Consider the following 13700-nt stretch of genomic DNA (forward strand, 5'->3'; position numbering starts at 1 on the left):
ATAAATGTCACCGGCCTAAACGGGACAAAATCTTCTCTCTTGTACATGTTTAGACAGTGCAGTGACTCTGCTCCATGAAGTACTCGATGTTAGTGTATTTAAGCTGTGCTGCAGCTGTGTTCAGTGGCTTACTGATTTAACTTGGTTTGGTTCTGTTCCCCCACTTATGGAGTGGTCGTCATGGTCTGACTGCTTCCAGGGGAGCTCCCACCCAGCAGCTGCACAGGGATCCAGATTGAGTTGACATTTTTGTCAAACACAAGCTGAGACAAGGCCCAGGACCTGACAGATCCACCAGGAAAGCAATAATGAGCTCCTTTTTTATTTAGACCATTTACTATGTGCACAGACAGAGAGGATGCAGAGCCAAGGTGCCATCCAGGGTCCTTGTCCCACACACTAAAAAGATGTCCTGAAATAAAAGAGGCCAGGCAACAGCAACATGAATTATGGGACCCCCAGTGATTGAGGGGCAAATTCAAACTTCAGTCAAATGGTTTTACAGTCTGCTGCTTTATTCTGAGCAGCTGTGGCAGAAAGCCCCACCACCCTCAGAGCCCAGGAATAACAGGAAGCTGTCTCACAGCCTTGTAGCAGGGAGAGAAGGCTTGAGTGAGAGCCTTGGAAGGCTCCACAGGGTCTCCCAAGCTTTCATGTTCTGGATCCAGGCGTGCTGGCAGGACATGCTGCATGTCCGGCCGCCTGTGAAGTTGTGTTTACACCTGTATCTCCACCCTCTCTGGAGAAGAAAGAACAGAGGTTGGAGTTTCCCTCATGCTACAGCCCAGAAGTGATTATGTGTCACAACAAACACAGCTGTGCCTAACGCCAGGCAAAGTGTGTGTATGGGGTGGGGAGGGGCCCTGGCGTGGGAGGACAATGCTTGGTGAATTGTGATATATCTGTGCCACAGCAGGTGCCAGGCTCTTCTCCCTGGTCAGTGACCATCCCCAGGTACTTCCTTGTCTGCATAGCCCAAGGGGGCTGTGCTCCAGGCAGCAGGAAAGAAAGCTATTCCCTTTTCTTTTAAGGGAGTGACCCTAAAGATGCAGGCACTGCTTACGGTTCATGCCCACTGACCACAGAGTCACCCAAAGTAGGTTAGGAAGAATAGCCTTTCTGTTAAGTGGCCACATAACTGGTAAAACTCTGTTAAGGTGGAAGGGGAGGACAGATAATGGGGACACATGGCAGAAAAGATCACTGGATATTAGGATATTGGGATCCCAATATCCTAACAGGATATTGGGATCATTAGTAAAGTTAGGATTGGGATCCCAATCCTAACAGGATATTGGGATCATTAGTAAAGTGTTTTCTGGTAATCAATAAAAGTTAAAACACTGAAGTATGTACATGTTTTATGATTTGCAAATTATATACCTTTCATTAGCTTTCACTTTGCATGATTTTGGATGAAGTAAGGACTAGAGCTGCAGCTAGCACATCTGGGTAAAAGAATGTAGCATGGAGGACCCAAATCAGCAAGGGAAGGAGGAGACATGAATTAGAAATTTGTATGCAGGAATTGAAAGCAGATTGTTATTGTCAGCATTTAAATCTCAGAGGAATTGGGGTATGAAAGACCAACGTGGAATCAGTCTTTAGAAATGATTAGGACCTGGGCCTCCCCTGGTGGTGCAGCGGTTGAGCGTTGGGCTGCAAAGCTGCCCGCAGCCTCTGCAGCGCCAGTTTGATCCCCGGCAGTCGCACATGGCGCGACAGACCTCTCCTGCCATGCCTATGCCTGCTGCTCGCCTCAGCAGTGAATTTCGTCAATCTGACTGTTCTGTTCCCCACTCTGGCTCTGGTGAATCCTCTCACCCTCCCACGCTTCTGACTATACCCAGTGCTTGTATAAATTAATAAATAAATATTTTTTAAAAAGAAGAAGAAGCGATTAGGACCTTTACAGAAACATCATCCCCACCAAGCAAATCCCAGATGATGAACCAGCTTTCCAAAGAAGGTCAAACGTAGTCATCACTGTCAACGGATCATGTCCACTGTAACCTGTTTTCAACTTTGGGGAGCACAACAGATGAGTTAACTCTGAGAAAGTTGGTGCCAGGCTCGCTGATAGACTAAAGTTTCTGAAACTGTTAAGCGAATGTACATCACCAAAACATGGGTACCCTGGTTACAGCACTGGCCCTCTGTGAGTCCAGCCCATGCAGGTCTCCAGATAGCACTCCCCCACCACTCCATCTCAGGCCTGTCTCATGGCAACAGAAGGCTAGCCTGACACTCCAGTCTTGTGGCTTGAACGTGTGCATGTACACTAGAATGACTACCTGCCAAGCAGAAGGTACAACACGATGGTAGAACACACCCATACAGCTAGAAGTTAACACCGAAGTCACCAAGGATGACAGAAACATAGGGCAGATAAGTGTAGAAATTCCCAAAAGCCTTTTCCCTAACACTAAACAGTAAGCCCATTTCAGTATTTCTAATTTGATATTTATATATCAGGGGAGAAAAACAGAAAAAGAGGGAGCAATCACTTGCCAGTATGCTACAATGGAAATAAAATAATGAAATGTTACCAAAAACCCAAATCAGAAATACATTGTAAATATGATCAAAGGTACATTGTGCCTTGCCTATCAATTTTCTTAAGTGATCTTTCCATGTTCTGTGGAAATTATAGATGTAGCTATTCTCAATAAATGTGTGATTTGGATGGAGAAAAGCCCAGAACTAGCATAAAATTCATCTCTATTAGTAGATTTTTTTAGATGTTTCTAAAACAAAATAGAGCAGAAACAATTTCAGAGCTCTGAGAAAGTGAGCTATTTCAAAGAGGGAGCAAATAAAAATGAAACACCTGCAAAGCCTGCAGAGAAACATCTGTAGCATCATCAGCCTCCAGCACCTTGGAGGATATTTTGACTCCAGCAGGGTTGTGGCCACTTTAGGAACCGAAAAAAGTCTCTTTTTCTGTGTAAAAATATCCTTCATTGTCTAGAGCAAGGATAGCAACCCCAATCTAATGACTCAAGGGCAGAGAGCATGGCAAGAGTAGGGGTAAGAAGGCCTGGGCTTCTTAAATTTCATTATGGACTTTATTATTCATTATTGCTGGTTCTATGATGAAGCCCAACTTCGGATACTTTTGAGAGTAGCTTGGATGTTCACAAAGAAGACCTGGTGAGCATCGCCTCTGTGCCACTTATGTGACCTCTTTATATCAGTGCACTTCTCCTCCCACCACTCTGCCCTACGAACATGGGATGGCTCTTGTCTGATCACCGAGCATTTCTCCAATCCTGACATTTTAAAACATCAGCATCCCAATTGCCAGTGGAAACATTCACAGGAAGAGAGTCTAGGGGGCCCTCATCAAATACACAGCGTGTCTTTTGCCATTTAGTTCTTGTCTCTGATAGTAACAGCTTCTGAGAGTCTCTTCTGACATTTTATCTGGTGATGGGGAGGGGACATATACAGTTGCTCTTGTTGCAGCTTTCCTCCAGGCTCAAGGTTTGCTCGTTTTAGCTCTGTAGTACTAAAAGTCTTTCATACATTGCCCTTGCATTGTTCATTCTTTTATGACACTGACTTTGTGAAGAGTTTTGGAGACTATCCCCAAAGTGGGTTTTATCAGATGGGTTTCCTCATAGTGTCATTTATCTTTTTCCTCCATTCCTTGACCTTCTGAAAGTTGGGTCTTCTAGAGTAGTGCTGTCCAAGAGAAGTATGTGTGCCACATACATACTTTCAAATTTTCTAGTAGCCATATTTAAAAAAGAAAGTTAAACATGGGAAGTTAACTTAAATCACTGTATCTAAAATCTTATCATTTCAACGCTGAATGATTTTTTAACTAGTAATAAGAAATTTTACTTCATTTTTTCATACTATGTCTTCAAAATTTGGAATATATTTTGTACTGAGAGTATGCCTCTATTGGGACTAGTCACCAGGACATTCTAAGTTTTCAACAGCCATATGGCTGGCTAGTAGCTATCATACTATACAGTACAGGTCTAAAGGCTTGGTTAGATTATAGGTAAACATTCTGCAAGAAATTTCTCTTAGGTTATAATGTGTAAGCAAATGACTCCTTGGCTATATTGTACTTATTGTTGACATGATCAGAGCTCTCCACATATTCAGTAAGTAACACTTGTGGTGTTACTTTGATACTATATAAATATTCTTTGGACAACAGGAAAAATTGAATATGGATTGGATAGTAGACAGTTTAGAGAATTATTTCTATTTTTCTTAGGTGGGATAAGGGCTATGTAGGAGAAAGTCCTCATTTCTAGAAGCAAGATGAAGTTTTTAGGGTGAAACATGAAAAGGAAATGAAATTACCATTTACTGTGTTAGCAAAAATTTTATATACTTATGTACCCATGGAGACAGCAATAAAGATGTTGATAAAACCAAGGTCAACTTTTTACAATTCTTTAATCTAGATGCAGAATACTGTGCTATATTTCTAATTTTTCTATAATTTTGAAATGTTTTACAATACAAAGTTGAGGATAAAATTTTTAAAATAATAATACCCTGGTGGTGCAAGGGGTTAAGACACAACCTATGAAGAAATCCGCAGCCACCGCAACACGAGTTCATTCCCTGGCCAGGGAACAACCCAAATGGCATGGCAGACCTCTCCTGACTCGCCTGCTGCTCCCCTCAGCAGTGTACTTTGGTCAGTCTCCCTGTTCTGTTCCCCACTGTGTCTCTGGTGGATCCTCCCACCCCCCATGCCTCTGGCCTGTGCCCCAGTTCTTATGTGCATAAATAAATAAATCTTTTAAAAATAATAATAATACCAATGTTCCCTTCCAAGAACTGTACTAAAAGTCTTTCATACATTACCACATGAAATCCCTGAAACAACCATACAAGGTAGATGCTATTATTATCACACTTGTCCTGACAGGACTAGAGAGGTTAGGTGATTTTCACAAAGTCACACAGATAGTTTAAAAATGAGAAGTTAAATTCAAATTGAGCATCTCTGACTTGGAATCCATGTTTTGAGAGTCACAAAAGTATACTGTCTACTCAACATTCAAAAGAATTATAGCCATTTCTTTAGGTCTTTAGAAGCTCAATCTTCACTCTAAGACCCAGCAACAGGGAGTCTAAGTAAACTTAGAGAAACTAGAACCTGATTCAGGACCCCGATGGCAAGATCACCCGCCATGGCTGCAGGGAACCAACCCACTCGCAGACCCACCCACTCGCAGACCCACTGAGACTCTCTGTGTCTTCTTACACCACAGCCCCTTGCTCCTGCTCAGTCTAACAAGTACAATGATTTTTCCCAAACACCTACTGGCAAAGGCCAACACAAGTAACAAAAGTCATCTCAAATACTACAGGCTCTTGAGCAAGGCTGGGTTTCAACTCATTTCTCTCTCTTGGTTACAGAAGAATAAGGATGATAACAGCTGTTTATTGAACACATGTGTGGCCTCTGGTGTAAGTAGTCTTCAGATACTACCTAATTTACTCCACAATACCATGAGGCATATTCTAGAAGCCAAGAGGTACTGAAGCCGAGGTAGGAAGTAGAGCCTGGAGAGCATATTCCAGAGCACAGACTCTGTCACAGCACACAGGAGAGAGGTGCCACCGCACAGAGCTTGTTGAATGGGGGTGAGGACAGGGCTGGCCCTGAGCACCTCAGAGGCAGCTGCTTCATCATATGGCCCTTGGGGAAGGGAAGCAAGGATTGCCAGGGAAGCACAGCCACAATAATTGAGCACCTTTGACAGGCTGATGTTGGGTGAAGCCCCTTACAATCCATTACCTGGTTTAAGGCACAGGAAATAATTCTTATCTCCATTTCACAGATGAAAAACTGCAACTTGAGATACCAAGCCATTTCCCCAAAGCCTCACCATTAGGAAATTGTTCTTGCTACATAGTTAAAGTTAGTAAATATCTGCTAAATGAAAACACAAACACAGAGTTTCATCTTAAAAAGGAAGCACGGAGTTGGGATCTCAGCACAATCAAGCTATCCCCAGCCACTGCGGCACGAGTTCGATTCCCAGCCAGGGAGCTGCACACATGGCACAGCAGACCTCTCCTGTCTCACCCGCTGCTCCCCTCAGCAGTGTGTTTCAGTCAGTCTGCCTGTTCTGTTCCCCACTCTGTCTCTGGTGAATCCTCTCACCCCCCACACACACCTCTGGCCTGAACCCCAGTTCTTGTATGCATAAGTAAATAAATCTTAAAAAAAAAAAAAAAAAAGAATCGCTCATGAAGAGGGGAACTTAGCGTAGCACAGCTCAACCTCAAAACATTCACCAGAAACTAAAACCAAACAGGAGTGAGGCCACAGTGAAAGGCTGCTGAGAAATTGGATGAAGGCTGAAAATGGATTTTGAGGAGACAGGGTGTTTCTCCTCCACTGCTCCCATTCTTGACAGCCTTATCCTAATCTCAGCTCACATAGTCTTTGCTCAAAATGCTCTTTGCATCTAGGGAAGAGGCATCAAAATTGTTCAATAGCATAAAAGATACATCATAAAAATTTCCGAAGTCCAGAAAGGGCTACTCGCCCACCTCCCCAGCTCCTCCACCCTGCTCTGGGTTTCTGTCCAGGCCTACACCAACACTCACCTGAATCATCACTCTGCTCCCCTTGCCCCTCCTGCCACACAGGGAACGAAAATACCACCTGGGGTGTTGGCAGGTTCCTAAAGGCACCCCAGGCAAGGGCTCCTGTAATGAGAAACATCTGGCCTCTGGGAGACCTTGAATGGAACCACTACAGCTTACCTCCTCCCCTGGAAAGAGGGAAGGAGAAGGCCCCTGGCCGCAGAGCTGTAGCTGTGATGAATATGTATTTACAGGGCTGGAAGAAATCATTAGTAATTGCTGAACACGGGGCAAATGCAGTCTTAGACAGGCATGCTAATCAGTCTGACAACATTTCGACACCAACAGTGGCATCCCAGTGCCACCCAGAGATAAGCAGGCATTTAGGTTTGCCTGGTGTCTCTGCTCTGCGCAAAGGCACATGGGACAGAGAGATGGCCGGCAGCTTTAACCCAGCTCTTCTGAATTCTTCTTCCATACAGTCCCATTGCAAAGGGAGCCACCAGTCCCTGCACTGCCAGCCCCGTGCACAAGTGCCAGCAGCAGGACCCGAGGCCAGGAGCCTTGTTAGAATGTCTAATCAGGTGGAGCTGTCTTCTGCCTGGTCTCAAATCAAAATGGCAAGCAAAAATGTGGTACCTAAGAAACAGGTTCCAAAAATCTCCAGCTCTGGGGCTTAAAGAATCCCTCTTCACACACGCTGGACTAGAGATGATGGATCTGGAAATTGTGACAATCAGGAAGGTTTTGAAAATAGAATACTAGCATCACATTTCGAGATTTTATTAAAATGTAAGTTGTGGGCCTTAAGTGGACCTCCAATGCCTGTCAACGTCAAACTTCAGTGACACTCCCCTGGGGTAAAGAGTGACCTCTGCAGATTCTGGCCACTCAGCTACACACTGTGGGTGGAAAAGCTCACTGGCCTCTGCACTTGTTCTTTTAAATATTTATTCTACAAAGATGCATTCCCTTATACCTTCATTTATGGAGGCAGGAGGGTGGCATGCAGGTTTTCAAACTGCTCTGCTAAAAGCCCAGAGTTCCCAGAGGGTTTTCATTCTACAAATAGAAATCCAGCACCTGCTGCATGCCAGGCACTGCTCTGGGTGCTGAGAAACAGCCATGACCAGATGATCCAATGGGATAGAATTTAACTTCTACTGGGAGAGAAGACACCAGACAAAATTGGTATGTTAAAAAAGACAAGAGGAAAAATAAAGCAGGGAAAGAGGACGAGGCGGTGAAAGCAGGAAAGTGGGTTTTAGATTGGATTTCTAGGGAAAGATTCACAGTCAAAGGGTCTTTCCAGTAAAACTCTGAAAGAAAGGAGACCCTGGCAGTGCAACCGAGCTGGGGAGGGGAGTGGAGGGGAAGGCTAGCCTGGGAAGTTGGCCGGAGAGCCTGAAAGTAATATAAGGAAGGGGAGGGAAGGCCTCATAGGGCAAAGCCAGGTAGGGGCGGGTGGAGGCAGAACAGGCTGTGCCAGGTGGCTGGTGTTTCAACTATGGCAGACTTATTTCCATCTGTTCAAACTACTGATATTCGACACCAGATTTTGCTTTGGACTGTATTCATTGCCAGAAGGGGTGGTGCAAGGGGTTAAGCACAGCGTATGAAGCTGTCTGCAGCCTCTGTAGCACAAGTTTGATCCCCGGGCAGGGAGCCACCCAAATGGTGCAGGAGACCTCTCCTGATTCGCCTGCTGCTCCCCTCAGCAGTGTATTTCAGTCAGTCTGCCTATTCTGTTCCCCACTCTGTCTCTGGTGAATCCTCTCACCCCATGCACCTCTGGCCTACACCCCAGCTCCTGCATGCATAAATAAATAAATATTTTAAAAAATGGAATGAGGAGGAAAAAAGAAGTCTGAAATGACTCATGTGGTACAGGTTCTGGAGGGAGTGGCAGTTCAGTTCTGAAGTGGGTTATTTGCAGCCTGCATTGCCTGGAGCTCTCACTCTCTTTTCCAACCCTCAGGCTTGGTGCCCAGCATGAGGAGGCTAGAGCGAGCACACTTGGCATGCAGTATGGAATCTACCAGAGCCAGCAGATGGTTTCCCTGTCCGCACCACGTTTGGGCCGAGTATGAGGGAAGCACAGGTGTGAGAGCTGCCTTCAAGGAAGGCACAAGCAGACAGCAAGGGAGACAGTGTGCACAGGAACAGACAGTGTCAGGCCACGGCACTAGAGGTCTTACTTTCGGAAGAGGTGGGTCCTTGATGGCTTTAAGCTGGGTGAAGACACCATCATTAGCACTACTTAGAAACAATATAGGGATGGGTAGCCAGAGGCAGAGAGAGGAAGTAGGGAAGGCAGGAGCAACTAAAGAGATGCCGAGGAGCGCACAGACCAAAGGAAAGAGCTAGATAATATCCCAGAAAGTAATTGTGAGAAATCAGTGTGTTCTCTCAGATTGTTAGCTCAAGAGACAAGGAGAGTCAATAAGTAGGAAAGGAAGTCTGGGAGAGATTTGCATTGAAGCAACTGAAGCAGAAGGGGTGGAGAGGAAGGTCAAGAAAGTGCCGCCAAGGACTGATCTTTGGGGATGTAAAGGCAGGAATGGCCACGAAGCAGGCTTTCTGATCCAGCAGACCGGGTAAAGGAGGAGTCCTGGAGCCCTCAGTGACTTTTGCAGGCTTTTATTGGAATTACCAGGTACACGGCAGGCAGGGGTGCTGGGGACCCGGGAAGCTGGCATGCCTCCCAGCCCCCAGCAAGTCTTCATTCTGGGCTCTCCGGCCTTCTCTCACATTCTCTCTGCTCTTCTCATGGCTCTGCTTCTCTCTCGGCTTCTCTGCTCCTGCTGGCATCTCCATGACGCCTCCCTTAAAAGCCAAGTCTTAGGCCCGGTGAATCCCATCTACATTTGCCCACACCCTATTCCAGGTGCCCGCCATCAGGCATGCATTCGGGACCACAGATCCGTCATCTATCCTAATGGCAGGAGGGCAGAAAAGCCTGATACTTTTTACCCTACCCTACAGGGGAACACTAGTATTTTAAGATAGGGAGGTTTAAAAAAAAAAAAAAGAAACCACTGGAGGGACCCAGCACCCTGGAGATAGAAGAGCGGGAAAAGTCACTGGTGGGTCCAATGAGCCAAAGTTGTTAGAGGTGAAGACCAAGGACAGCCACATAGTCATGACTCTGGGTGGCTAAAATTGACCCCATTATATTTCGGAGGGCTGTTTCAAGGAGGAAGGTAACCAAGGTAAAAGAGTGGTGAATGTGAACAAATGCAGGCTATTCCTAAATGTGGCTGGCGGTCAAAAGAAGGAGCTGGTGGTGATTTGGGGAATAACAAAATCTATATGCAGATATTTTAGATTAAGGGTTTTCCCTGTATATGGGAGCAGAAAGTGAGAGATTCAAGAGACTGAGGGGTACTGCGAAGAGATTGGAAAAGGGGTTGATAAAATGTGACAAAAGCCCAAAAAGGTGTAGAGAACATGCCGCAGGCCCAGAGTAGGCCAGACGTCCAAGGCCACAGCACGACGTACAACATCAGTCACCTGTCTGAGAGCGGCCCCAGGCCCCAGGAGACCTGGCAGGGAGCCCACCCTTGCAGCTGTGCGGCTTATCACCGCTGTGGCAACTGGCCGGGCGCTCACCGCTAGGGGGCCCGCGGTCCCGTCTTCTGACACTGTTTCTCATCCCAGACACCAGGGTGCCTCATTTTGCTGCACAAGGCACGGCTGGTGCCCTTTTCTGCCGAGTCAGTTTCCTCCGCCCTCCTCGTAATGAAAACCCTCTCCCACTCCTATCAGTTGTGTCCACTACAGAACAGATTACAGACCTTCTTTCATCCCTAACATATTCGGCAACCAACCTCTTCATACTAAGACCATTCTAATAATCCAGTCACTGCCAAGTGACATCTTGAAACTACACTGCCTCATGGATACTTCTTTTCTGATACTGATGAAAAAAGTGGATCCAGCTGAGGAGAAAGACTGGGCTGTTGTGGCACCTCCTCATTATGATCTCATTACTTCCTTTTGCAACAGACTTGGCCTCCAGGAGCGGGGAGGAAACAGGATAATCGGGGGCATCTGCAGTGTTAGGAAAGTGACAGCAGCTAATAGAGGGAGATGTTAAGGATGCTGGGACACTAGTGAGAGTACAGACAAGGTGGCCACAGGGAACACACTGGGTAGAGGGATGCTAGGGCGAACCAACTGGTAGCAAGGGGTAGAGGATGCTCACTGCTGGAGGCGTGGGAAGCCAAGAAGAGCCCAGTGAGGAGACTCCAGTGGGAGGTCAGATGTCAGTGATTGACGCTGAAAGAGAGCAGAGGTGGAGATCCCAGGAAACATGGGGGCAGGGTGTCAAAAGGACCCTCATTGTGGCTGTTGAGGCTACACAGAATGCCAGCAGGAAACAAGAGGTGAGACTGGGAACAGAGTCAGTTGCCAGCAAGGAGAGAGCTGGAAGCGTCAGACACTGACTCGTGTTCCAGCGAGAGAATGTGGGAACGAAAGCTGCTGAGCGATGACAGCCGTGTCCAGAAAGACCTAGGGAACAAGCTATCCCTCTGGCTCAGCGGCTCAGGGCTAGAAAAGCAACACCCATCAAAGAGAAAGCTGTTACATACAATGCAAGTTGAGGAGGAAAAGGAAGAACTGGGGCAGGATCTTGAGCTCCTTAAAAAGGAAAGTGAAATGACAAAGAGAAAGGAAGACACACGAGGGAATAAAGAATCAAAAATGATACAACCACTGCCTCCAGTGGATTTCATGAGGCTTTAGGCATAACGGTGTGAGCTTATTAGACAAAAGAGACAGGGTTGTAGCCTGGCACACTGGCAACAAATCAAAGTAACCTCCGTGAATTGTTCTGAAGCTCAAAATGAGAAACCGGGTAAAAATGGACACTTTCAGCCTGGATGCCTTCCAAGCACACACAGACCCTCCTTGACGGGTCTTTTCTTCTTAAGCTTTCATTGTTTCTTAGCATCGGGCCAGGTTTCCACAAAGAACAGCAGGGAGGGTGAGGCAAGAAAGCAGGTGAGATGATGTGGCGAGTCCATGTTTGGGGAAACTGTAAGGAAGACAGGCTGTGACAACCCATCTGTTGTAGCCCATGAATGCGGGGCGTAAGGTCAAGGCTTGAAATGTCACTGTCTGCTATCTTCTTTTTGTGGCCACTTGATGTGTCATCATCCAGGGCCTTTCATGGCAGCCCCCAGCAAAGTACCATCCCAGACAGCGGCCCCACATCAAGCCTTCTCTCCTCCAATGCCCTCCCTTCTGTCCCTCCCTTCCAGTCCCACTCTCAGCCAAACCAGACTGACAAGTGAGTTCAGAGCAGTCCTCCCGAAAGCCTATCTTGGAAGGCCTGCTCCTCACTTCAGGCACCCCCAGCGCAATGTCCCTGTCCCAGTCCCCACACGTGTCTTCTTTTGCTTCCTACCCTTCACAATCCCCCTCTGGAATGATGGTGCTTATTTGATGGCTAGTCCTTTTATCAGTGTGCCCTGCCAAAAAGCAGGCTCCATGAGGATGGACTGTGGCCCCAGCAGCTGGCACAGTAGAGAGGAAATCAATGTCTATTTGTGGAATGAATGAACAGCACAGGCCTTCAAGGGAGAGGGGCTTGGTGCCACAGCATGACGGGGCTTGTTCTGACAGGGGCTTGGTCATGCCTGGTCTTTCACTGACAGCCCATGAGCCCCCAACTCTGCCATGCAGATTGCTGGCCTGGGACAACCCTCTTTGTGAGGTTCCCTGTGATAATGAAAAGACAATATATTTTCCCTTATTGCCACTAGGAAAATGTTTCTTCTTCCCTATTAATCTATAAGATAGAGTTCAAAACTATTCTTTCCTGAGGAAGGCTTAGAGTTCACATAGAAATGACTATGAGGAAATCAGGACAGCTTTTCTCAAGAATGGAAATAATGCAGAGACAGAACATTTGAACTGTGCAGAAGGACGTGGAGTTGCCCGTCTTCTTTCCCTCATTCCCTTCCTCCCAAGGAGGTGAGCTCATCATAACCAGACATCTCAGAGCCCCTCTTCAAAGCTTTAGCTGTGGCCCTGCACTGCCACCATCAGGACACCTGAGGAATTGTTCCACATTTGTCTGCACCCCCGGAACACTCTGAAAGCAGTGGGAAAAGAATTATTGCTAACCTCCTGCTTCGTGAACTTTTAGCAGAGAAAAAAACAGGCACTACTGTATGAGGGTCTCTGAGATGAGTAATCCTCCTTTCTGGGCACCTGAAGAAAAGGGGAAAAGCAAAAATGCAGTTTTAATTCCAGCTTTGTTTATAGCCTGTGTCCTTGAAAGGTCACCTGCTTGCTCCAACACACCAGGTGTGAACAAGTAATAATGTCCTCAGCCTCTCGGAAGGCTCCTGCTGGGAATTCAGAACAGAGAGAGTTCCATCAATACAAGGACTAGGCATAAGGATGCCAGACCACCCCCAACCCATTTCTGGTTACGAGTTAACCAGACTGCCTTTACACACACAATCTAGACAGAGAGGAGGAAATGGATAAAACATGTAGCAATGCAAAGCAGAACTATCTCCCAGACTCAGTAAGCAAATGCAAGAAATAAAATCAAATTTGGGGCATGAAAAATTTCTCAGGCAGCCAAAACTCCATTTTATATTGTCTGTTCCAATCACTTGTGCTTGAAATAAATGTAGTTTTTTTTTTTTTTAAAAAAAGCCCTTTTCTTAAGGACAATCCTTCCAATTAATTTGTCTTTATTTTTATTAAGAAAGGGTCCTTAGTCTCCCTACTGGCACAAGTGTCAAAGTCTCAGCACTATCAAGTTATGGTATGGCCAACCACTGCAGCAAGAGTTCAATCCCCAGCCAGGGAAGTGACCCACATGGCGCAGCAGACCTCTCCTGCCTCGCCTGCTGCTCCCCTTAGCAGTGTATTTCAGTAGATCTGCCTGTTCTGCTCCCCACTCTGTCTCTGGTGAATCCCCTCACCTCCAGGCACCTCTGACCTATACCCACTCCAGTTCTTATATATAAAAAAAAAAACTTTAAAAAAAAAAGGCCCTTAGAATTCCAACATGAATTCATAAACATAGTAAAAAAAAAAAAAAAGCAAAAATCCTAATTGAGAAACTAATGCTAAATAAGGAAAAATTATATAAACAT

The 13700-nt window shown here is 46.1% G+C and overlaps 1 protein-coding gene across 3 annotated transcripts in view; it reads right to left on the reverse strand.

The window, feature by feature from the left end:
- The window catches only part of URB2 (URB2 ribosome biogenesis homolog), a 100851-nt gene that overhangs the window by 58867 nt on the left and 28284 nt on the right, over positions 1–13700 (reverse strand). The gene's annotated exons all lie outside the window — the stretch shown is intronic.

Source organism: Talpa occidentalis, unplaced genomic scaffold (genome assembly GCF_014898055.3).
Source record: "Talpa occidentalis isolate TD23 unplaced genomic scaffold, MPIMG_talOcc4v2.1 talOcc4.14, whole genome shotgun sequence".
NCBI lineage: Eukaryota > Metazoa > Chordata > Mammalia > Eulipotyphla > Talpidae > Talpa > Talpa occidentalis.